We start from the raw sequence: 25034 nt of genomic DNA on the forward strand, positions 1-25034 counted from the left end.
CTGCCCGCATTGTAGGCAAGCGCACTTCCTCCGGCAGTGCCCTAACCTTCAATCCCCTCACTCCTGCAATACCTGCAATCTTCCCCATCCCACCTACTCCCAAAAGTGTAAAGCCCGACCCCCTCCGACCACTCCTGAACTCACCGTCCCTCTCCATCCTCTGGACGCCCCCACCCCTCCTGGCAATTCCCTTCGCCTGCCCCCTACCGCTGAGGACATCATCAGATTCCTCACCATCATCCTTCAGAATGTTCATCCTTTTCAGCGTCCCCCCACTCTCCAACAGATATCCCTCGCCGCCCGTTCCATTTCCTAACTCAAAATGAACGCCACCTACTCCAACAACCAGGCCCATTTCACCTTCTCCCGTCTCGACACCCTTGTCTAAATCCCTGACATGGCGCGACAGCACCGTACCCTTTTCAACAATATCTGCTCCCTTCCCACCAACAAGAACCTCTTCCTCCACACCCTTGCCACCCACCGTGTGGATGCCTTCCTCCTCAATGAAACCTTTCTCCAATCCCACCACACCGTCCACACTTCGCCCTACCTGCTCCACCGCTCTGATAATCCCCTCCCGATTGCGCATGGCGGAGTTACCATTGGTCACTACCGCCAGATCCCTGTTCGGCTCCAACCTCTCCTTCCCGACCCCACCGAACACCTGATCCTTAGTCTCTTCTTCCCTGGACTTACCGTTACCTGCGCCACCATCTATGTCCGCCCTAACGCCCCTATTCCCTTCGACTTCCTCTCCCACATTACATTGACCGTACCTTCTCCTCCTACGTGATCGCCGCCGACCTCAACATCCATAGTCGTTCCGCCACCCAGTTACGGTGGTGGCATTGGTTCCTCTCCTCCCTTCAAGACGACCTCATCCCCATCCACCAGCACACCCGTCCCGAATCCAACTCCACTCCCGATGTTATCCTTTCCTCCCCCAACCTCCTTGGCCACATAACGGTGGATGTCCTGGAGCCTATTGGTAGCGACCATCTCCCTGTCCTCTTCACTGTTTCAGATGTTCGTCGTCCCCGCCCAGACCCTCGCAACTACAGCTCCCTCACAGATTTTATTCACAAACAAATCTCCTGGGCAATTTCATACTCTCTCCCTCTCGTTAATGCAGTCCTCAATTACAAAAGAGTGACGACGGACTCATCTTCGTGCCCAGGACCACCCAGGCCTCAAATGCTTCTATACTTACAACATCTACATACACACTGCTCAAATCACTGCACAGAACACGAAAGAGGGTAACTTTTACCATACTAGTAATTTCCTGTACTAATCCACTCGCAAATAGAGTGAGGAAAAAACAACTGCCTAAAAATGTCAATACAAGCCCTAATATCTCACATCTTATTGTCATGGACCTTGTGGAAAATGTACTTTGGGAGCAGTGGATTCATTCAGCAGTCAGCCTCAAATATTGGGTATTACTTTATGAGGCCACACCTACAACTTTTTCAAGTTGAGCCCTGAAATGGGATCCTCTCACCCTTATATCTTTCTCGCACCAACCAGTGTCACCTTCTAACACCCTCCTAATCTCCGTACCATCCTAGTCAGACTATATGACATTCCCAAACCATTACCCGCACTCCAGTGTTCCTGCCATTGGGATTGTCATAGTGTAAATCCTTCTCCGTGCAGCCCACTGTGTTCTGTGAGACGTGAATTGATGATCTTTTCTGCCAGTGTGATAGATGTCTTGAAATTACAAGAACACCCTTAGCTGCTTACAGGCATCGACATACGTCAACGGGGACAGATGAAAATGTGTGTCCCGACCGGGACTCAAACCCGGGATCTCCTGCTTACATGGCAGACGCTCTATCCATCTGAGCCACCGAGGACACAGAGGATAGCACGACTACAGGGATTTACCTCTGGCACGCCTCCCACGAAACCCACATTCTCAACGTATTGTCCCGCACTACATTCGTAGTGCCCCCACCCATTATACTCATTACTCGCGGCGCGTTGCCGATTCCCGTAAGAGTTCGGGCACTGTTTGTGCATTCGCACAGAAGAAGTTAAGGCTCACCGGCCACTTGACCATCTTCGTCTTCTGTGCAAATGCACAAACAGTGCCCAAACTCTTACGGGAATCGGCAACGCACCACGAGAAATGAGTATAATGGGTGGGGGCACTACGAATGTAGTGCAGGACAATACGTTGAGAATGTGGGTTTCGCGGGAGGCGTGCCAGAGATAAATCCCTGTGGTTGCACTATCCTCTGTGTCCTCAGTGGCTCAGATGGTTAGAGCGTCTGCCATATAAGCAGGAGATCCCGGGTTCGAGTCCCGGTCGGGGCACACATTTTCATCTGTCCCCGTTGACGTATGTCAATGCCTGTAAGCAGCTAAGGGTGTTCATTTCATTATAATTTCATTCTAATGAGCTGCATGGTATCTGTTCTTTCGGACATGTCTGAAAGAACAGATACCATCTTAGTATATATATAGGTGTCTTGATTTGTTAGGTGATTACTTTTGAATGGAACCATTACATGGTCCCATTGTAGTGGGCGTTCAGTTTTTATCTGTCAGCCCTTTGTAAGTGGTTGGAAATAAAATTTCTGCTGACTGCTGATAATTTTTTACCAGCAACTGTTTGTGCTGATGCAGTGTCTTTCTTAAACTGAAGGTCTATTTTCATCCTAACTTCTCTTAAAACTAGTTCTTTCTGACTTTCCTGTCCTAAAAAAATGTGCTGCTGTGACACCAGTAAGAACTAGTGTTTTGCCACTCACGAGAGTGACCCCCCCCCCCCCCCTTTAAGTCCCCTGTCACTAGTCCAGCCAGTTTACCAGCCAGTTTACCATTGAGTTTCTATCTGAGGCGAAGGCTGTACCCAGTATAATCCCATCTGTTAACAGACTCAATTGGATCCACACCAATATGTGACAGAGCACCTGCCATAAGCAGCTGCTCAAACTCCAAGGATGTTTGCTATTTACAGTATACAATCAAGATCTACTGTATAATGCCAGTTGCTCTGTGAGACTGTTTTTAGATGATGCTGTTCTCTGTAAGAAGGTCGAAATGCCAGAAAGCTGTAGTAAAGTGCAAGAAGTCTTGCGATGAATCCGTTATTGGTGTACAGACTTGCAGTTGGCCCAGAATGCAAATAACAACATGCTGTGTGTAAATAGCTAGAGAGATTCACTACTGCCCAATTACACTACTGTTGACAAACCACCATATAAATCAACAAACTTGACATACCACAGACCAAACATTCACAATGACCTAAACTGGATTGACCATATAAAATTAAATGTAGGAAAGCCTGATGCCAGGCTGAAATTCATTCAAAAAATAGTAAGGATATTTGATTGATCCATGAAAGGAGTGGCTTATAGAACATTTGTACAAGCAATTCTGGACTATTTTCTCATCAGTCCCAACAATACGAAAAAACTATTTCAATTTTTTTCACAAAATTAACCTTTATCGTTGTCATGACCAACAAATATGACAAGAAATCGGCAAATGCAAACAATGAATTGTTTTCAGGAGGTGGTTTGACTTTGGAATATAATTTTTAAACATTTTTCATATAATTAATCTCTATTATCATAGTAATCAATGAGTATAAGAAGAAATGGGTAAAAAGTAAACAGTCAATTGTTTTAAGCAGGTGGTTTCACTTTGGAACCAATGGGACATATGATTTTAATCACCCATTATTTTAAGTGATATATTGAAAGCAATATCACATTTTTCCTAGACACGATCCGACATTCCAAACACCCATGATCTCATAATGCCTAAAACAAACTATAGTCCAAAATAACAATAAAATTAGGCATAAAATGTAATAAATTCATTTTGAAACCACTTGTGAAAGCAGGAGCATAAAATTAAATTTACAGTACAACAATATGGAAGGAAAGTTGCTACTCACCACATGGCGGAGATGCGGAGTCGCAGATAGGCACAACAAAAACACTGTCACAAATAAGCTTTCGGCCAGCAAGGGCTTCATTGAAAATAGGCCCTACACACACACAAAACTCTCACATATGACAGTGTGGCTTCAGTTGCTAGAGACTGCAGTCATGCGTGTGAGTTGCATGAGAGAGACAGAGAGAGAGAGATACAGTTTGTGTGTGTGTGTGTGTGTGTGTCTGTGTGCGTGTGTGTATGTGTGTGTGTGTGTGTGTGATAGAGAGAGAGATAATGTTACATTATAATAACTTAAGAGATGCAATCTCCTACAGTCCCAAAGCAAAGCTCAATCTGTGTGCTGACTGGTGCTTTAAATTCTGTGTAATGCATAATTTTCAGTTTCAACATTTTGTTGATACATGACGAGCAATGTTTTTTTTCAGTATTTCATTAAGTGTTTAATAACAGATCAGTCACAGTTGCAGTACAAAGTTTGACAACTAGTTTTAAACCAGATGGTTCATACTCAAGCCTGACCTACTGAGACTGCACTGAAAGTGCTTGATCTTCACAACAAACATCGCCTGTAAGTTTGATTCTGACATGCTAAGTAGGGGCACGTTGAGTGTGAGAGTCATCTGCGATCACTTTGTAAAGCACATACTGCGACTCGGATGTGTCTTATGAAGATCAGGAACTTTCAGTGTAGCCCCAGTAGGTCAACCTTGACAATGAAAAAGTTGGTTGAAAGTAGTCGCCAAACATATGAACAGCAAGTTTTGTTAACACAGTGCCTACTCATACTTGGGAAAAAAATCCATGAGAATTTCAGGTATGGGGGGAAGATGGTGCCATAAGAAGTTCATGATAAATCAATGGTGAGCAGGAGGGAGGGAGGGGGGGGACACACAATAATGATGTTCCTTTCTTCTCAGCTAATATATATTATCTGTTGTTCGACTGCAGTTTTTAAACATCGATAATTTATATGGAATAATATTCATATAATTAACACATTTAGAAACAACTAAGTATTTTAAAATTTGTGTTTCATATAACTCAATAAAATTAAAATTCAGTACTGCATAAAAAAACGAAAAAAAGAATTCCCCAACATTTTACAAAATTCCATGAGATGCCTCAAATTTTTCCCTAAGAATTCCAGGGTTTCCAGAAGAATTGCCACTTTGGTTAATAAACACCGAGTGATAATGCACTATATTTGTAGAAGCACCTCAGTATACCATTAGATTTCTCCATCTTGCAATAGCAATGGTGGTTTCTACTGATGTCTCTATCTTACAATAGCATTGGTGGTTTCTACCTCAAAATGAGAGAGAGAGAGACTGGGGGGGGGGTCTAGAATAAAGCTTTTGTGGATCATGGAGGTGTTTACTGTTGAAATTGTGAGAGTGTATATTCCAAGAACAGCCAAGCATTGAATTACTTACTCCCAAATGCATGTTGTGAAATGACCACAATGAGAAACTTAGAGAAATGTGAGCTCCTACAGAATTTTATTGAGAGCCATCCTTCCTTTGACTATTTGCAAATGGAACAGGTGGAGGGACAATTGACAGTGGTCCCAGAAGTACCCTCTGCCACACACCACTGCAAGGTGGCTTGTAGTGTAAAGAATTAAATGCAGACTTGGTTCTTTCTACACCTCTTCCTTCCAGTTTCACTGGACTGACCCATTACTTTCTTGGCAGTTTCTGTTCAGTCCTTCCCATTTTTATTGTTCATCTACCAAATGCATTTGTTCTGCGTATCAGTTTCATAGTATTATAGTTGCATTTTCTATGCAACCATGTAACGTGGGATGGTACAGGTAGTGGCCTCACTTCATGTTAGACAGCAATCATTGTACCATCTCTCATAATCTATTAATGACAATATTTTCTTTACCTAACTCTACCTCCTGTACAGATTCATGAACCAGTAAAGCACAGTTACAGTGAGACATCAGTTATTTAGACTAGGTGAGACCATAGGCCATCAGGATTATCAAAAAACCAGATAATCCAACCTCATTGTATGGAACTAAGTAACAAAGTTGGTATCCTTACCTCACCAAGGAGTAAATCTACCAATGTGTTGTGTAAATCAGGGGAAACTTTTCGAAGTATCTCACCGACACTTCTATTCATAATCATGGAGGAAGTGCCAGTTTGGACTTATATTCGCCACGGAGAAACAAACGCAAAACAGTATTGCTCATAATGAAATAAATTTAAAAATGTTACTAAAATATATCTGTTTAAAAAGACAGTATAAACATTCTTCATACGTAATGCAAACTACACACGTGTGTGTGTGTTTGTGTGTTTACTGTAGCACATTTCCTTTCTTTTTGTGTGTGGCTGTACCGGGTGAGGTGGCGCAGTGGTTAGTACACTGGACTCGCATTTGGGAGGACGATGGTTCAATCCTGCGTCCGGCCATCCTGATTTTTTTTTTTTTTTCTGTGATTTCTCTAAATCACTCCAGGCAAATGCCAGGATGGTTCCTCTGAAATAGCACGGCCAACTTCCTTCCCATAATCTGATGAGATCGATGACATCACTGTTTGGTATCTTTCCCCCAAACAACCTAATCCAACCCAACTAAGCGCTTCTGATTTTTGGTGAGTGGTCTTCTTTAATCTAAAAGTATGATCACAATATAATGTTTTTGCAAGAAAATCATGTGCCAAGATCTACAGTGCTTCATAGTAATATGTTGTCACTCTCCTGAACTCAACTTCTCTTTCATCATCGGGGGTCCTGACTCAGTTTTTCCAGGCATACTGAGATTAGGATATGAAGTCATGCAAGGGGCATACATGTTTGTTTATGGCCTGGAGCTAGTGCAAGGGGCATAGCAGCAGTTTCATGGTTCAATGCAGTAACTTCTTTCTTTCTCTGAACTAAATGTATTTTCATCTTGACAAAAAAAAAAAAAAGAAAAAAAAAGATATGAGCTTGCTGCAATTTTAAACTTGATGAAATGTGAACAGCCTGTACGGCGGATGTAACTAGGTTACTTATCTTGTTTTCTTGCTCATTATCCTGGAATTCTTCACAAGAACTGGATTCAGCTCTAAAGTTCATTTAGTGTGCTATGTGGATTAAGTAACAGATGTCCCTTTATGCTTTTCATTACATTTTCATTTCTCAAAGTGGCACAGCTAGTCTGTTACAGATCCTCTGATTAACAGTGCTGTCTAGTGAACGAACTCACACTCTGGCAGTTGGTTTTGAACAATTACTCCATTGTTAACAGTACAGACTTTAGATATTAAAATTAAAAATTATCACATCAAGTTATTTTGACATACATACAAAATTGTTTCAAACACTGTTATCAATTTCAGGCATATAATTCAGCCAACAAACAGTTATCACCCCAAGTTTATGCCAAACATGCAGGACAAGCAATGAATTTTATACTTACTTTATTATTGTTATTATTATTATTTATTATTGTTATTATTATTATTATTATTCACATACAGGTCCAATAAGACTATATGAGGTACAATCCATCTTTGGCACTTTTTATGGTTGGCCTTCCTTTATGTCCAAATTCGTTTGATCCTTTCAGAATGATGTCACTTTCTTTCATCAGACCATGGTGTTCCAATCTGTTTTCTAATTTCCCTCTGACCAGCTTTCCAATCAAATATCTTTTGTCTGAATGTTTTTCTATCTTTATCATATGCCTGAATTATACTGGCTTCTTTAAGATCCTTAATTACTGTGATCCATTTAATTGGCTCAAATCTGGCCTTACTTCTGTTTTCATAGAATTCTGCAATTTGCTTTTTTTTGTCAACCTAGTGTGTGCTATTCTTTTAATGCGCCCATAAAATTTAAGTCTTTGTTATCTCGTGCAGTCTTGTATTTCCTTATTACTTCTCAACCTATAAGTTTCTCCATCAGTAACTGTGGGCCTAATATTTTCCTAATACTCTATCTTTCTTTCTTTCTTTCTTTCTTTTGAATTTCTTCAATATCCCTCTTTCTATTTAAATTTAAAGTTTCTGCTCCATTAAGTAAATGAAGTACTTGAAACTAGGGGCAAGGACTAGGTGTCAAGGACAGTAGGAAGACCTCAGATAGGTGGGAATCAAAATGGTTAGTCTTACTGAGGTTGTCAGGGAAGAGGTGATTATCATGGAGAATAGGGTAATGTGAGGTGGGATGGCTACCAGTAAGTTGGTGGAAGGCTGACCATTACTTGAGGACATGACAGGGAGGATGGAGGTATGTGCATGTTTGGCGCCAGTCCTGGCGTTTCTTTGCTGTAAGGAGGTTCCAGATGTGTCGCTGTAATTGCCAGTGGTAGATAAGTGTATCCTGGCCATCAGTGTGGAGGAAGGTGTGGTAGAGCCTGCAGGATTCACGAAGAAGGAGGACAGCTTGTGGAGGAAGTGCAGGACGGTAAGGGTGGATGAGTTTGGTAGGAACGTGGGCCTCCACAGCATCAGTGATGGTCTTCTGAAGGAAGGAAGAGGCGTGGATGATGTCAGCAGGATGGGGAAAGGTGAAGGGGTTGCTGTCATCCCGTGAGGCAATGGATTCCCAGTAGGCATCCCAGTCAGGGTGGCAGTAATTGTGGATGAACTTTGGAGAGGCAACTTAGCAGTGGGCTGTGAGGGGGGATCACGGGCAGAGGAGACAGTGAGAAGGACAGGGAGGTGGTCACTACCAATGGGGTCGAGAACATCTGGGGTGGAGTTACTTTCAGGACAGGTGTGTTGTATGGATGGAGCAAGGTCACCATGGAGAGTGCCAAGGAACTGATGCCACTGCCAAAGGGTGGCAGGGTTACAGCTGTGGATGTTGACGTCAGCTGCAATCACATAGACGGAGAAGGTATGATCAATGTGGGAAATGAAGTCATAAGGGGGGGGGGGGGGCTGCGGATATAGATGGTGGCACAGGCGATGGGGAGGGAGGGAAGAAAGATGCCGGGGAAGAAGGTTTTCAGTTGGGTCACTGAGTGGGGGTTGTGGCTGGTTGGACAGGGAGATGCTTAAGGTGGCCAACAGCAACTCCACCTCAGGTGAGGATTGTCAGTGTGGTGAAGAGGATAGGAAGAGGTGCAGACAACATAATTAGGTTGGAGGAAGGTTTCATTAATGATGAAGGAGTCGACCTGGTGCTGGGATAGAGTATGCATGAAGAGGTATTTGTTGACAGGGAGGGAGCGAATTTTGACATAGAGGAGATGATACTGTTGATGCACCAGGATGTGGGAGGGGGGAGGAGAGAGGGACTTAAACGAGGGTGTCTAGGCAATTGAAGGTAAAGCAAGCCTGGTTGTGGGAGTAGGTGCCGTAGGTATTCAGATGGAAGACAGAACGGACGGAAACGGAAGTCTGCTGAAGGGTGTGGGGGCATTGGAAGTGGTGGATGCTCTGCAGGATGATGGTCAGGAACTGGATTATGTCTTCAGGCATAGGGGGAGGGCGTTCGGATTGTTGGGGAGGATGGGCTGGTCAATGGGGCGAATGGGGATAGTGAGCTCAGGGTTGGTGGTAGTGGGTTTGGCTTTCCATTTGGAGGAGTAGGTGGGGTGGGGGTTCATTGCAGGTTGAACCGTAAATTTACTTTCAAAACCTTTTCTTAAGAATTTACTTTATTTACTAGCAATTCATCAAGAACATTAACACATTTAATCACACTATGTGAGTGTGCAAGTAGTTGCCAATGGTAACTCAAGGCACAAATTAATTTTTTTTAATCAATGGAAATTTTATTCCTAAAAGCCTTTTTTTTTAAACAGATTTAAAATTATAATCAGAAAGCACCCTGTAAATATCAAGTTACAATTTATTCAGAGGCAGAAATAACATTTTTTGTTTTTGATAGTATGAGCTTTTGGGCTGAGAACCTTGCCACTCCCTTTTAACACAGCTGTAGTCATGACCACTCACAACAACCTATGAAAGACTACATTGGTGCAAATCTGCAACACACCAGATTAATTTAAAACTAAAAATTTTAACAATTCACACAAACACATAAACTATGCACCTGGTAAAAGGGATGGAAATGGTACAAAATACTAATAAAAATTATTTGCCACTGAAAGTGCAACTTGTTTTTAAAAGAACTCTTATGGTGGAAGGGTGGCAACTTTATATACTAAAATGACCACTTAAATAAAATCCATGAAATGCAGTTTTACATAAAATGTACCAACATGCTCTACATTACACATATACCACCTCCCAAGATGATAGGCAAGATAAAAACATATTTCAAGAATTTTGCCTTTACACATTAATTCTATAAATTCGTTAACATTGAATCTGACAAACATGACAGACGCAGCTATTAACGTATGTCAGATTGACAGGGGGATTACTGAACAACTCGAACTGCAGCTTGTTCTAACCCGCCCCAACTCTGCAAGGGAAAACGGACAACCACATTCATAAATAACCACCTTCCTGCAGGTGGGCAAATGGAGAAGAATGGTGGGACAACCCCAAAACAAATAGGCTGGTAAACTCACCGAGAAAGCAAGTAGAATTTAAGAAGAAAATGAAACAACATATCTCCACTCACTCAACTTCTAATAAACTGTGATTTCTGTCGAAGACCTGGCGCAGCACCCCCAACACTCTCCCGAATCGTCCGCTGCCAGCCGCTTCAATGGATGCAGGAAGGCGCACCGATCTCCCATCTCATGGTGTCGCAGCTCGCCCCAGCCAGCTCAATGTCATGGTTTGACTCTTGTTGCTCTCGTGTCGACCACGAAGCCACTACCCCTTTCTATACGGCGCGGTCCACTGGACTCACGTGGGGACCTCACATGCACTGGCGCTCAAGGCGGACTAGTCATCTTGTGTCTCAGTGTGTGACCAACCAATCGACTGATCCAACCACCAATAACTGTTGCCCAAGCAACTCGAGCAGACTGGCAGCCTAACACGCAGACTCAGATGCAGGAACACAACCCGACCGGGTGACCACTAGCTGAGTTCTGTTACTGACGGAGTGTCAAGACTCTCATTTTCTGGCTTTAAAGTTTGATCCAAACTGCAGCCATACCAGCACTCTGACGACAGACAGACACTGACTGCCCCACGCTGACCCGGCTGACCAACTCCAGACTCCTGAGACTGACAGACTGACCGACTGCCGAGCTCATAGCACCCCTTAAATGCACGTTAACAGGCAACCTTTCCCACCAGAGGGAGACACCAAAGCTGCGATTGCCACAGCGGCGCCACCGCCAGAAATGGAGGACGACTGCTTCACACTACGTGCTGTGGCGTGCTACTAAAAGCAGCAAATTTTACCACAGCTCACAAGTGTTGCAGGAAGGAGGAGAGGCGAGGCTGGGATACTGTTTAAGGAAGTGGCAGGCCTTACAATGGGGACAGGTGGGGGTGGGGGTTCTTGCAGTTTTTGGTGAGGTGGTCATTGTACAGGAGACAGCATTGGAAGTGGTAGGATTGAGGAGGGGAATGGGACAGGTCAATGGGGTGGTAGTGATGAAAAGCAGGGCTCCCTGTGTGAGGAGGTGATTGATGGAGGAGACGGACCCAGTACAGATATGCCTATGGAAGGTAGTGCCAGAGAAGTTGTTAATACGACAGGCTGAGCAGATTTCCAGGGCGAGATGGATCTTTAGTTCCGCCAACACCTCCGCCTCGGTGATCACAGGACTGAGTTTTGTGATCACAGTGGTGAGGGTTGGCGGATGACGAGGGGGTTGGGGGTGCTGAGGAGAAGAGGATGTAAAAAATGGGGTGAGGGATGTATGGGGGCAAAGGTGATATGGGGAAGGTGCCAGAGGAGATCAGTATGGAAAGAGGAAGTGGAGGATTTGATGAGGAGTCTCTGTGTGGGATAAGTTGAGTAATTGGGGCACTGGGGATGTATTTTCAGATTTCAAGGGTGGGGGGTGCGGGCATCTACGGATTTCGGATCTCAGTTGGTAAGGATGAAGATATGCAGGGTGAAGGCTCGGGAGGCAGGAGGAGGGGTGGCATCCATGAAGGGATCAGAGGGAAGTGGGGCGGGCATTGGTCTTTTGGAGGAAGGGGTGGAGATGAGGTCACCACTTGGGTGCTTGGGAGGTTTCTTGCTGGGTGTGGCCTGGAAGGTGAGGTGAGTGACTGGATTGATGGGGTGGTGGGAGGCATGCCCCTCTTGTGAGGTGACAGAACTGGGAATGGACGTGGGGCACTATGTGGTGGCGACTGTGGTGCTGCAGGTGGTGACTCAGGTAGGGGAAGCATGAGTAGTTGTAGCAGGGCAGGTGGGGGGAGGAAGTCGTTTCGGTTGGCGATAGCAGTGGGAGGGGGGAGAGCAGGAGCAGGAGCAACATATTGATGGTGTTCCAGGAACGAGGAGGAGATAGAAGGGGAGGAGAATGAAGAGGGGAGCTGGAGTAGAAGGGTTTGGCCCATGAGATTACAGTGAGTGCAGGCGAAGGGGAGGTGTAGATGATGGTGGTAGTGGGGGTGTCCATGATTGAAGGCAGTGTCCACTGGTGACAGGAGTCGCCAAAATGGGAAAAGAACTAAGACAGGGGCCAATGGTGGCGAGCACAGAGCGGCGGCAAGTGTCAGGTGGCAGGTGTTGGGTAGCAGCGATGGTGAGCGGACGGACAGATGGTAGTGGCCAGCAGACAGATGGCAATGGTAGGGGCTCTTCCAAAGCGACGATTAGACCCTGACTGTAGCCCAAACAGCGTAATTCTACTCTTTGCAACTGAGGGGATCCAACCCTCGTATCCAGTAAGGGATGTTTTTTCATATGTGATATATTACAATACAGCATCATCGGTCTTTCGAGGTCTAACTGTGTTGGTGAGGCAGTAAATTTATCCACACGGCATCACTGCAATACACTTTGGAGGTGTGATGGTGGGACTTACTGTACCACCCTCCAATGGTGACAGTACTACATCAGTCAGGCAGAAAAACATAGCCGGACATTGGTGGGTAGGGTGGGAAAGCATTGGGTTTAGAATTGGGGCTTGTACCACCAAAGAATGTAGCTGCAGTGGGTGTGCCAGGTCTATTATTAGCCAAGATCAGTATCCGATTCTTCAAGGATGGTTAGAGGAACCAGATATTGATGCCAGCGGTGTATAAGTGTGGTCCGAACATGGCATAGCCCATGGACAGCGTACCGCAGGGCATTCACTTTCTCATAGAGTCACTGTGCATTGTTGCATATGGTTGTCTTGAGGGGGACAATATCTGCTTCCTCATGGAGAGTCACAATTCTCTTGAGTGGTGGAGCATGCATGCTGCATCTGAGAACCTTGTTCTACATGTGCTGCAATGCCCGCACCCTGGTGACACTAGCTGTGGCTTATACAGCGGAGCCATAGGTGTGGGCAGGCAGGATAACTGCTCAGTAGATGCGGAGTTTGGTACGCGAGTTCCCTAATGCGAAAGAGGAGGTACAAATCACTGGTCAAATTTTGCCCCTTGTTGGTTACATACACCACATGTCAGTGGAATAGTAACTTGTTGGTCGATCCAGACCCCTAGATAGGGACCAGTGCACCTGCCCGCCTGCAACTAAAAGATTGAAGTGGAGGACTGGGCGGCGTTTCATGTAATAGACAGCCATAGTTTTGGTGACATTAAGATCTACTCTGTTTTTCCGGCACCAGGTGATGGTGGCATCTATCTGTCACTGGAGGCGGGCGATGACGGCATCAATGGCATGGCCAGTGGCATATGGTGCTATGTCGTGAGCATATTGTGCCAGGTGGCACTCAAGGGTGACTGGCATATCACTCACATGGATATTAGAAAGAATGGGAGACAGCACTGATCCTTGTGGAGTGCCTACCGACAATTGGCGAATGCTGGAATGCATTCCCTGTTGAGCCACTAGGGAAGACCTACTGCAGAGGAAGTCATCTACAATCTTGACATAGATATCCGGTGTAGGGGTCTGAGTCAGCATCTTGTGCACTTGGTTGTCATGCCATTGAGTGAGGTGGCGCAGGGGTTAGTACACTGGACTCGCATTTGGGAGGATGACAGTTGATTCCCGCGTCCGGCCATCCTGATTCAGGTTTTCTTTGAATTCCCTAAATCGGTTCAGGCAAATACTGGGATGGTTCCTTTCACAGGGTAAGGCCAACTTCCTTCCCCATCCTTCCCTAATCCGACGAGACCGATGACCTCGCTGTTTGGTCTCTTCCAACAAATCAACGAAAATTGTCATGCCAGAACTTGTCGCAGGAGTTCTTCAAGTCGAGAAAAATGGCAGCTGTCGACTTGATGGTGTTGAAACCTTTGGTGACTTGTTCAGTGATTCGTAGGACCTGAAGTTTGGCAGAGAGGTGCGAAGTAAATTCGAACTGTTCAGGTCGAATCGTCCCAAACGCCGCGAGAGATTGGGAAAAGCGATGGAGGATCACAGATTGATGGACCTTCGCCCTGGTATTTAAGAGGCTGACGGGCCTTTTGTTAGTGGCGACCGCAGGGTCCTTGAACCACTTGGGGATCACAATCAGCTGGGCATGATTCCACTGAGGGGGGAAAAAGCCCGACGTGAGACAACCAGTTAAAATCTTGGTGAACAAGATGAGAGGTGTATGCGGAAGGCGGCAATAATGTTCATTGAAAATTCCGTCCAATACAGGGGCTCACCGGCCACATTTCCGTCGTAGGATCCGCTGCCATGGGCGTCAGGGGGCAGACAGAGGTGGACGGTTGCGGAAAGCGGCAACAGCTATCAGGACATTGTCTTCGTCGTGTAGTTCGTCTGGGGAAAGGTCGGGGCAAGTATGTGGTTTTTGAGGGGATCCAACCCTCGAATGTGTGGTAAATGTCTGCTGCGTAAAGTATTATAATTCTCGTAAATTGTATTTAGGAACTGCAACTGTCAATACCTATATAGGGGTCACAGCAAGTGGCCATTAGTTTTCTAAATGTTATCGACTACATAATGAAACAGGGACCAATCATGAGCTATATTTCATCCAGTCTCTTTACGGTGAGAAAAGTGAACATGAATCATGAAACACATGGAAGGATATGTCACAAGCAAAGTGGCCATTGGCTGCCGCTAGCGTGTGCCACATCCAGGTGGGAACATAATTCCTCCAGAAGATGCGTCACCACAAAAAACGGTTGCCGCTGTCGTTGCTGGGAACTGACCTTAATACATACGACGCTAGTCTGTCATCTTTACCTATCGGACACGTCGAAGACCCTAATTTACGCATTCAGCTCGTTTTTTTTTTCCTTTTTAAACTGACATTAAAAACTTCACTCCCACGAACAAACAGTGCAGTAACTGCAAGAGCAGCTAACGCTCTGCCATCTGTTGGTGGCGCCAAGCAAAAGTGCCGTGGCCGTTCCACTGCTCGATAATAGCCTATTGTGGCAGTCGAGTTTTTTCCGCAGTTCAACGTTTCAAGGGAGAGTAGTTGAATTAAAGCTCAGGCTAATAGGTATATACTTTTAATTATTTGATTAGCTTCCTATGAATCATCTTGCACTTGAGCGATTTACGACAAGAATATATCACACTCATTGATGAATTCTCTGATGAATGTTGTATACAGTCAGTAATGGTTGACCAATGTGGCCATCAGTGTATCGTGTGTGCCGTCATGTTTAGTGTTCAGTGTTTACCGTCACACTCCATCGTTCACCAGTGCCATCGTCTCCTTCAGTGTTTGTGCGTCGTCTCAACAGTTTGCAGTGTGGCTTATCGTCGAGTGTGAACGGCTCCGTGTTTGTTTCTCTGTGTCTCCTGTTTTATTGCCCACCATTTTGTAACTTTTATGTTTTTCTCCTGTTTTTGCTGATTGTACCTTCTATGGCTGAAGAGCAGCGTAGTATGCTGCTGACAGCCTGCCTGCTGTACAGGCTTTAAAATAACAATAAAGTAAAAAAAAAAAAAGACCAATGTGGCCATCCCCCCCACTCCTCACTCTCCCATCTCCCTCACTATTTGTCACCCCATACCTGGCTCCTCCCTCCCGCGCATCCTCTGATCCCTTCCCTCTACTCCCTCCCACTGCTCCTTCCGTTTCCGCGGCCCCCACTGGGGTGGTCACCCGGAGGGCCACGGCCCATGCTCAGCTCTCCCCTTCGCCTTCATCATCCCCGTCGACTTCGCCATCGCTCTCACCATCTCCGGCGCCGAATCCAGCATCGGGACCTGCCACTCCCTGCCACATTCCAGTTCCTCCCATCCCCCACACCTCCTCCGCCGCTGTCAAACGCCCCAGTGGCACCCCTGCCTCCTCTACTCCTAAAAAGGCTCCGCTTCATCTCCCTTCCCCAGCCCATGATGCCATGGATGTCTCCCCACCTGTCCCTGCCCCTCCCCCTCCTCCTCCCCCTCCTCCTACCGCTACCTCCTCTCCTGTCCAGATCCCTCCCTTCTTGAGGCCAGGAACCTCACCCTCTTCATTTGCCAGCATTTTCCCGGTGCCCCATCTCCCTCCTCACTTGTCGCCGTGATTCAGTCCTCATCTCCTCCACCAGCCCTACCCTTCACACAGATCTCCTTTCCCACATCCCTTTCACCCGATTTGCCCTAATGCCTCCCTCACCCCTTCCCCTTCCCCCCCCTCCCACACTCCCGCCAACCCCAACCCCCGCATCGCCCGCCGACCCTCACTGCCATGATCACTCGGCTTAGTCCGATGATCACGGAGGAGGAGGTGTTGGCGGACGATCACGGAGGAGGAGGTGTTGGCGGAGCTCAAGGCGCATCCCCATCTGGAGGTGCGTGCAGTTCGCCATATACACCACTCCGCTGGTCCCACCCTCCTCATGCGGGCCTTTACTGAACACGCCCCTTCCATAGACCGTCTCCTGAAGGAGGGTGCCGTTCTCTTTCACAATGCTACCAAGTTGACCCTTCCCGTCCCCCTCCTCAATCCCTCTGCTGCCAGAGGTGCCTGTAGTATAATGCACATCCGACATCTGAGTGCCATGAAGCACCCACCTGCCTGCGCTGTAAGCAAGCCCACTTCTTACGGCAGCGCCCCAATCTCCAGTCCCCCCTCCTGTAATACCAGTAACCTCTCTCATCCTACTTACTCCCAGAAATGTAAGGCCCGACCCCGTCCTGCCATAGGTCACCACCGCCAGATCCCAGTTCGGCTCTAACCTCTCCTTCCTGACCCCATCGAACACCTGATCCTTATTCTCTTCTTACCCAGCCTTACTGTCACCTGCACCACCATCTATGTCCGCCCTAATGCCCCTATTGCCGTCGACTTCCTCTCCCGCATTAACCGTACCTTCTCCACCTACGTTATCGCCACCGACCTTAACATCCATAGTCGTTCCACCGCCCAGTTATGGCAGTGGCATCGGTTCCTCTCCTCCCTTCAAGGTGACCTCATCCCCATTCCCCAGCACATCCGTCCCAAATCCAACTCCACTCCCGATGTTATCCTTTCCTCCCCTAACCTCCTTGGCCGCATAACGGTGGATGTCCTGGAGCTTGTTGGTAGCGACCATCTCCCTGTCCTACTCACAGTTTCAGACGGTCGTCACCCCCGCCCCAACCCTCGTACTGACGCTCCCCCAAAGTACGTCCATGACTATTCTCATGCCAACTGGAATGCCTACTGGGGTACCCTCTCCACCCAGGTCGATAGCCACCCCTTCACCTACCACCACCCTGATGATGTTATCCATGCCGCCTCCTTTCTCCAGCACACCTTGTCTGAGGCTGTGGAGGCCCACGTCCCTACTGTCGCCATCCATCCCCACCATCCTACCTTACCCCCACAGGCCATCCTTCTCCTCTGTAAATCCCGCCGTCTCTGCCGTGGCTTCCTCCACACACGTGACCCGGACACACTATGACGCCACCGTCAACTCCAGTGACATGTTCGAAATTTGCTCGTGGCTAAGAAACGCCGGGACTGGCGACAGACATGCACACGTTTAAATGCTATCCTACCTACAAACTCGTCCAAGTTCTGGTCTGCCTTCCGTCGCCATAACAGAACTAAACCCTCCCCATACTATCCTCTTCTCCATGCTGATCATCCCTTCCCTGACACCCTTAGTAAGGCCAATCAATTTGCCTCCTACCTCTCCGATATCTTTACCATCCCTGATGATCCCCAGTTCAATTACCCCCTCTTCCCGGAAGTCCACGATCGAACAGACATCTCTGTTCATTCCCTCGCACCTGGTTTCCAGTACTTGGACAACATTGCACACACGGAACTCAATGCCCCTATCACTACACAGGATCTCACTGCCACACTCCGCACTCCGCAGTCCTGTCCACTGGCTACTACCCTGACGTGTGGAAAACTTCCCATATCCTGATGTTCCTTAAACCTGGTAAACCGCCATCCGCCGTCTCCTCCTACCGTCCCATCAGTCTTACCTCAGTCTTCAGCAAGGTCCTAGAATCCATCCTCACCCGGCGCATCCACCAGCATGTCAGTCAGCACCGCCTCCTTCCCGTTACCCAGTGTGGCTCTCAGCCGTCCTTCTCTTCAGATGACCTTCTCCTTCACCTTACTCATCTCCTTTCCGAACAGCTTAATTCCCGCCACTCCGCAATCTTCCTCTCCCTGGACCTCGAATTTGCCAATGACCGCGTATGGCATTCCGGTCTCCTCTTCAAGCTCCAAACCTACGCCCTTCCCATTAACTACGTCCGTCTGCTCGGCTCCTTTCTCTCCCTCCGTCCTTTCTATGTCACCATCCATAACACGGATTCCTACACCTTCTTTCCCTCTGCCGGTGTGCCGCAAGGCTCCGTCCTCTCCTCCTTCTGTACCTTTTGTATAAGGCGGACATGCCACTGCCATCACCCCCCCATCCACCTTCTCCAGTTTGCCGATGACACTGTCTTCCTTGCCTTGCCCCAACCCTGCAGCGCTCCCAACACCTTCTCCAATCCCATCTTGGCCGGTTCACCGGTTGGTGCAACCAGTGGTTGCTCAAGGTCAATCCCTCCAAAACCCAGGCGATCATTGTAGGCAAAACCACCCCTTCCTTCTGCCTCCTCAAATTCTATCTAACTGTCTATGGCCATCCTATCGCCCTCACCCCCACCCTTAAGTACCTTGGCGTGACCCTCGACCGTCGCCTCTCCTGGACCCCCCATGTCTTGACAATCAAATCCAAGGCACACTCCCGACTCCGTCTCCTCAAGCTCCTTTCTGGCCATACATGGGGTCTGGACCCCTCCACCATACTCCACACTTCTAAATCCCAAATCTACCCTATCCTTTGTTACGCCCATCCGGCCTGGATCTCCGCCCCCCTTACCTTTTATAAATCCCTTCAGATCCTTGAACGCCATACTCTCTGCTTCACCTATCGCATCTGTCTCCCCTCCCCCACATGGATCCTGTACGACCTCATTCCGTTCCCCCACCTCCTCCTTTTCCTTGAAAGGATACGGATCCTGTACACCTCCCATAAACTCGATCATCGTCACCCGCTTGTCTCACCCATCCTCTCCCACGACTGCCCGCTGCTGCACCTGTATTCCCAGTGCTTATTGCCACCCCCTGTTTTAATTCCCTTTGTACTTCGGCGTCTCCTGTCAACCATGAGGACTGCCTGCAATCATGGACACCCAAACTACCCCCATCATCTACACCTCCCCTTCACCTGCCCCCACTGTAGCATCATGGAGTGCTTCTTCTGGGATTAACCCACCTCATCCACCTCCCCTACACACAGTCTCCTCCCCATCTATCTGCTCCTCATCACTGTATCCCCACCTGCATGTCACTCTTGCTCCTACCCCTGCACCTGCTGCTGCTCCTGCCCCTGCCCCTGCCCCTGCTCTGACCCCACCTTCCGCTCCTGTCGCCCACCAAGATGACTTTCCCCCTCTCCCCCCTGCAACTACTTCTGCTTCCCCTGCTCAAGTCACCATCCGCTGGGCCACAGTCGCAGCCACAGAGCGCCCTACCCTCTCATCCGGTACTACTGCCTCGCAGGAGGGCCCTGCCTCCCACCACCTCCCCATCCATCCAATCCCTCATCCCTCCTCCCAGGCAACACCCGCAAAAAATCTTCCAACCAGCCCAGTGGCGACATCTCCTCTACCCCCTCATTCAAAAAGCCACTGCCCGCCCCACCACCCGCTGATCCCCACTGTGGATACCACCCCACCTACCTCCTCTCCAGCCCCCTCCCTGTATACCTTCGTCCTAGCCACCCCTGATCCGAAATTCCTGTATGCCCCCACCCTCACCCTTGAAATCCGGAAGTACGTCCCCAGTGCATCCATCACCCAACTTATCCCTCGAAGAGACTCTGTTCTCATCAAGTCTCCCTCTTCATCTTTCCAAACTGATCTTCTCTGGCGCATTCCCTACATCAACTTTGGGCCCCATGCATCCCTCACCCCATTCCTTACATCCTCCTCTCCTCGTCAACCCCAACTGCCTCGTTGTCCGCCGACCCTCACCGCCGTCATCACAAAACTCAGCCCTGTGGTCACGGAGGCTGAGGTGTTGGCGGAACTGAACGCCCACCCTGCCCTGGAAGTCCGCTCCGCCTGCCATATTTACAACTCCTCTTGCCCTACTTTCCTCATCCGTATATTTGCAGAGTCCGCCTCCTCTGTCGACCACCTCCTCACGCAGGGTGCCCTGATTTTCAACTGCCACCACCCTGTTGACCTGTCCCATTCCATTCCTCAATCCTACTGCTGCCAGCACTGTCTTCTGTACAAAGACCACCTCACCCAAAACTGCAAGAACCCACCCACCTGCCCCCATTGTAAAACCTCCTACTTCCTTAAACAGTGTCCCAACCTCACCTCCCCCCCTTCCTGCAACACTTGCAATGAACCTCACCCCACCTATTCCTCCAAATGCAAAGCCAAGCCCTCTCCCACCAATCCTGAACTCAGTGTCTCCGTTCGCCCCATCGACCCTCCCACCCACCCTAACAATTCCCTCTGCCCTCCCCCTACAGCAGAAGACATCATTCAGTTCCTCACCATCGTCCTGCAGAATATCCATCCCTTCCAGCGCCCCCACACACTCCAGCAGGTTTCCCTTGCTGCCCCCTCTGTTTACCACTTAAACACCTACGCCACCTACTCCCACAACCAGGCCCACTTTACCTTCACCCGCCTCGACACTCCCGTTTAATCCCCTCTCTCCCCTTCCCGCACCCTTCCCACCTCCAACCTCCTGGCGTGTCAACAGTATCAACTCCTCTACCTCAACATTCACTCCCTCCCTGCAAACAAATACCTCTTCATGCATACCCTCTCCCACGTTGACTCTTTCATCCTTAATGAAACCTTCCTCCAACCCCACCATGTTGTCTGCACCTCCCCCTATCTCCTTCACCGCACTGACAATCCCCTTCCCCTAGCCTGAGGTGCAGTCGCTATACATCACCTCAGGCATCTCCCTGTCCAGCCCTTATCCAATGTGGCTTCCGGCCTTCCTTCTCCACCGACGACCAGCTCCTTAACCTTACCAATCTTCTCTCCGCCTAACTTAACTCCCATCGCTCCACTATCTTTGTTTCCCTTGATCTCCAGAACGCCTATGACTGGCATCCCGGGCTCGTCTTCAAACTTCAGACCTATGCTCTCCCCATAAACTTCGTCTGTCTCGTTGCATCCTTCCTCTTCCATCGTCCCTCCTATGTGACTATCCACGATTCCAACTCCCGTACTTTCTATCCTTCTGCTGTCGTGTCCCAAGGTTCTGTCCTTTCCCTCTCCTCTATCTTCTGTACACTGCTCATATGCCAAAATCTCCCCCACCTGTTCATCGTCTCCAGTTTGCTGATGACACCACCTTCCTAACCCTTTATCCTACCCTTCAACGGTCCCAACGTACCCTCCAAACCAACCTTGACCAGTTCACTGCTTGGTGCAACCAGTGGTTCTTCCGTATCAATCCCTCCAAGACCCAGGTGCACCACTCGCTCCTTCCGCCTCCATGATTTCTACCTTACAATTTATGGCCGTCCTATCCACCTCACACCTACCCTCTAATACTTTGGCCACACACTCGACCACCACCTCACCTGGACTTCCCATCTCCTTACCATCCAAAACAAAGATCACAACCACCTCCGCTTCCTGAAACTCTTGTCCGGCCGGACGTGGGGTCTGCATCCTTCCACCACACCTACAAATCCTTGATCCGCCCCATCCTCTGTTATGCCAGCGTAGCTCGGATTTCCGCCCCTCCCCAGTTCTATAAAGCCCTCCAAATCCTCGAACGCCATGCACTCCACCTCGCGTTCCGCATCCGCCTTCCATCCCCCATGTGCCTCCCTTACGACCTCATCCTCTTCCTCCACCTTCTCCTTTACCTTGAACACATCCGCACACTATATATTGTCTGTCGCCTTGATCCCCCTCACCCCCTGGTGTCTCTGTTCCTCTGCACCCCCAACCAGTTTCCGCACCTTTACCGTTGTGTCCCATCCTCTCTCCATCTCCACACCCTCTATCTCCTTTCCCAACACAACTTCCACCGTCTACCCCTCCCGGATGATGAGCTTCGCCCTGACATCTACCCTTCCTACCAACTCTAACCCCATCTTCCTGCCTCCTCCTCAGGGTGGAGGCGAGAGACTCCTCCCCCTCTCTCCTCCTGTGGCTTCCCCCTTCTGCTCCCCCTCCCTCTCTTGTGCCCCCTTTCAGTGTATCTGCACTCCCTCCTGCCCTGTCTCCCCTCTTCATCTCCCAACCCACGTGTCTCCTGCCTCTCCGTGTACCTGCTGATGCCCCTACTCTCTTCATCCCGCCGCGTCCCCTGCTGCCCTGTGCCCTCCCCTCCTTTTCCATCCTCTCTGCCCTTTCCCTCGGCAGGTCCCACCTGGCAGTTTTATTCTTCATTGTGTGAGCTACAAGTGGGTTTTAAGCGTGTTGTTCTAGAGTGTTTTTAATACTGTGGCCGACTTTTAACCTGTGCATGTCCATTCAGTGTCTTCTCTGTGTTTTAAGAATCGCCAGCAGTGTTTTTTAACTTTCTGGTGACTTTTTTAACTATCCCCCATGAACGTCTGTCTCCATGTCAGTCTATTTTTACCTCCATTTTCTCCCTTTACTCTGTTTTATGTTCCCCTTTTTTTATCGCCTTATGTATGTAACATTTCATTCTTATTTTAGTTGCCATGTCACTTGGCTGAAGAGTGGCGGATTGTGCCGCTACAGCCCTCCCCTGCCCATACGGGGCAGGGGAATGAAATCACAATAAAGAAAAAAAAAATAGTTTTGCACCATCCATAACACGGATTCCTACACATTCTACCCTTCCGCCAGTGTTTCCGAAAGTTCCATCCTCTCCCCTCTTCTCTACATTCTGTACACGCCGGACATGCCGCCGCCTGCACCCCTCTCCACCTTCTTCAGTACGCTGATGACACCGCCTTCCTCGCCCTCACCCCCACCCTGCAACGCTCCCAACACCTTCTCCAATCCCATCTTGACTGGTTCATCAGTGTAACCAGTGGTTGCTCAAGGTCAATCCTTCTAAAACCCAGGTGATCATTGTAGGCAAAACCACCCCTTCCTTCCATCTCCTTGATTTCTGTCTCACCATTTGTGGCCGTCCTATCGCCTTCACCCCCACCCTTGACTGTTGCCTCTCCTGGACCCCCCATCTCTGGACAATCCAAGCCAAGGCACGCTCCTGACTCCGTCTCCTCAAGCTCATTTCTGGCCGCACATGAGGTCTGGATCCCTCCACCAACCTCCATACCTATAAATCCCTCATCCGCCCTATCCTCTGCTACTCCCACTCTGCCTGGAGCTCCGCCCCTCCTACCTTTTACAAATACCTTCAAATCCAAGAACACCATGCTCTCGGCCTCGCCTACCGCATCCGTCTCCCCTCCCCCATGTGGATCCTGTATGACCTCCTCCTTTTCCTCAAACGGATACAGATCCTCTACACCTCCCTGAAACTTGATCCCCATCACTCGCTTGACTCTCCCATCCTCTCCCACTCCCATCCACTGCCATGCCTGTATTCCCATATCCCAACTGCTCTCCATCTCTCCACTATCCATACCTTCTCCCAAGGTGGCTTCCACCAGCTCCCCTTCCCTGATGATGCCCTCATTCCCTACATCTACCCGTCCTATCAACTTTGATCCTCCTCTTCCACTTCCTGTGTTTTTTGCTTAGGGCACCCTCTCTCCCTCCTCTCTTCCTCCCCCCTCCTGCCCTGGGCTTCACCTACACCCCCTATACCTTCTTTCTTCCCCCCTTCTCCTCTGCCCCTGGTATCTACACTCTCCCCTCTCCCCGCTCCCCCACTTTTCCCCTTTTGGCAGGTCCCCGGACTCGCACACATCAAGTGAACATTTGCGCACTGGAGATCATCGCCATCGGTTCTGTGTGTGTTTTCGTGTTAGTGCTTCAGTGTTTTCACCACCCACGCTGCATCAATTCATGTGTATCATCTCAATCGTCAGTGTTCGAGTACAGTCCTGACATTTTTTTTAAATTTTCTACACCTGTGAACGGCTTTGTGTTTTTTTTGCTCCCGTGTCTACTGTTTTTGTGCACCATTATGTTTTGTGTTTCTATGTCCTCCTTGATTCTATTTGTACTGTCTGTGGCCGAAGAGTGGCGTACTATTGCCGCTGCCAGCCGACCTTTATATGTAATGTGTGAAAATAACAATAAAGAAAGAAAAATTAGTTCTACCTAGTCTAGGGTCCCTGCTAAGGTGCAACAGCAGCACCATATTCTGTTCAACAACATCTGCTCCCTCCCCACCAACAAACATCTCCTACTCCACACCCTCCCCCACCACCATGTGGATGCCTTCATCCTCAATGAAACCTTTCTCCAGCCTACTCACACAATTAACATCTCTCCATATACCTTTCACCGCACCAACAATCGCCTTCCTGTTCTGCGTGGTGGAGTTGCATTGGCCACCTCTGCCATCTTCCTGTTCGACCTCAACCTCTCTTCAATGACTCTACTGAACACCTGATCCTCGGTCTCTTCTTCCCTGACCTTACCGTCACCTATGCCACCATTTATATCTCCCCTAATACCCTGATCCCACATGATTTCCTCGCCGACATAGACCGCACCTTCTCCTCCCACATGATTGCCGCCGACCTCAGCATCCACAGCCGCACATCCACACAGTTATGGCGGTGGCATTGGTTTATTGCCACCCTCCAAGGTGACCTTCCCCCT

The 25034-nt window shown here is 48.6% G+C and overlaps 2 non-coding genes across 2 annotated transcripts; one reads left to right on the forward strand and one right to left on the reverse strand.

Annotated features, from left to right (window-relative positions):
• Window positions 1–1791: 1791 nt before the first annotated feature.
• Window positions 1792–1866, reverse strand: Trnat-ugu. The gene has a single exon. It is a non-coding gene; the product is annotated as a tRNA-Thr (tRNA).
• Window positions 1867–2254: 388 nt separating this feature from the next.
• Window positions 2255–2328, forward strand: Trnai-uau. The gene has a single exon. It is a non-coding gene; the product is annotated as a tRNA-Ile (tRNA).
• Window positions 2329–25034: the final 22706 nt, after the last annotated feature.

The sequence above is a fragment of the Schistocerca americana genome, chromosome 11 (genome assembly GCF_021461395.2).
Source record: "Schistocerca americana isolate TAMUIC-IGC-003095 chromosome 11, iqSchAmer2.1, whole genome shotgun sequence".
Taxonomy (NCBI): Eukaryota; Metazoa; Arthropoda; class Insecta; order Orthoptera; family Acrididae; genus Schistocerca; species Schistocerca americana.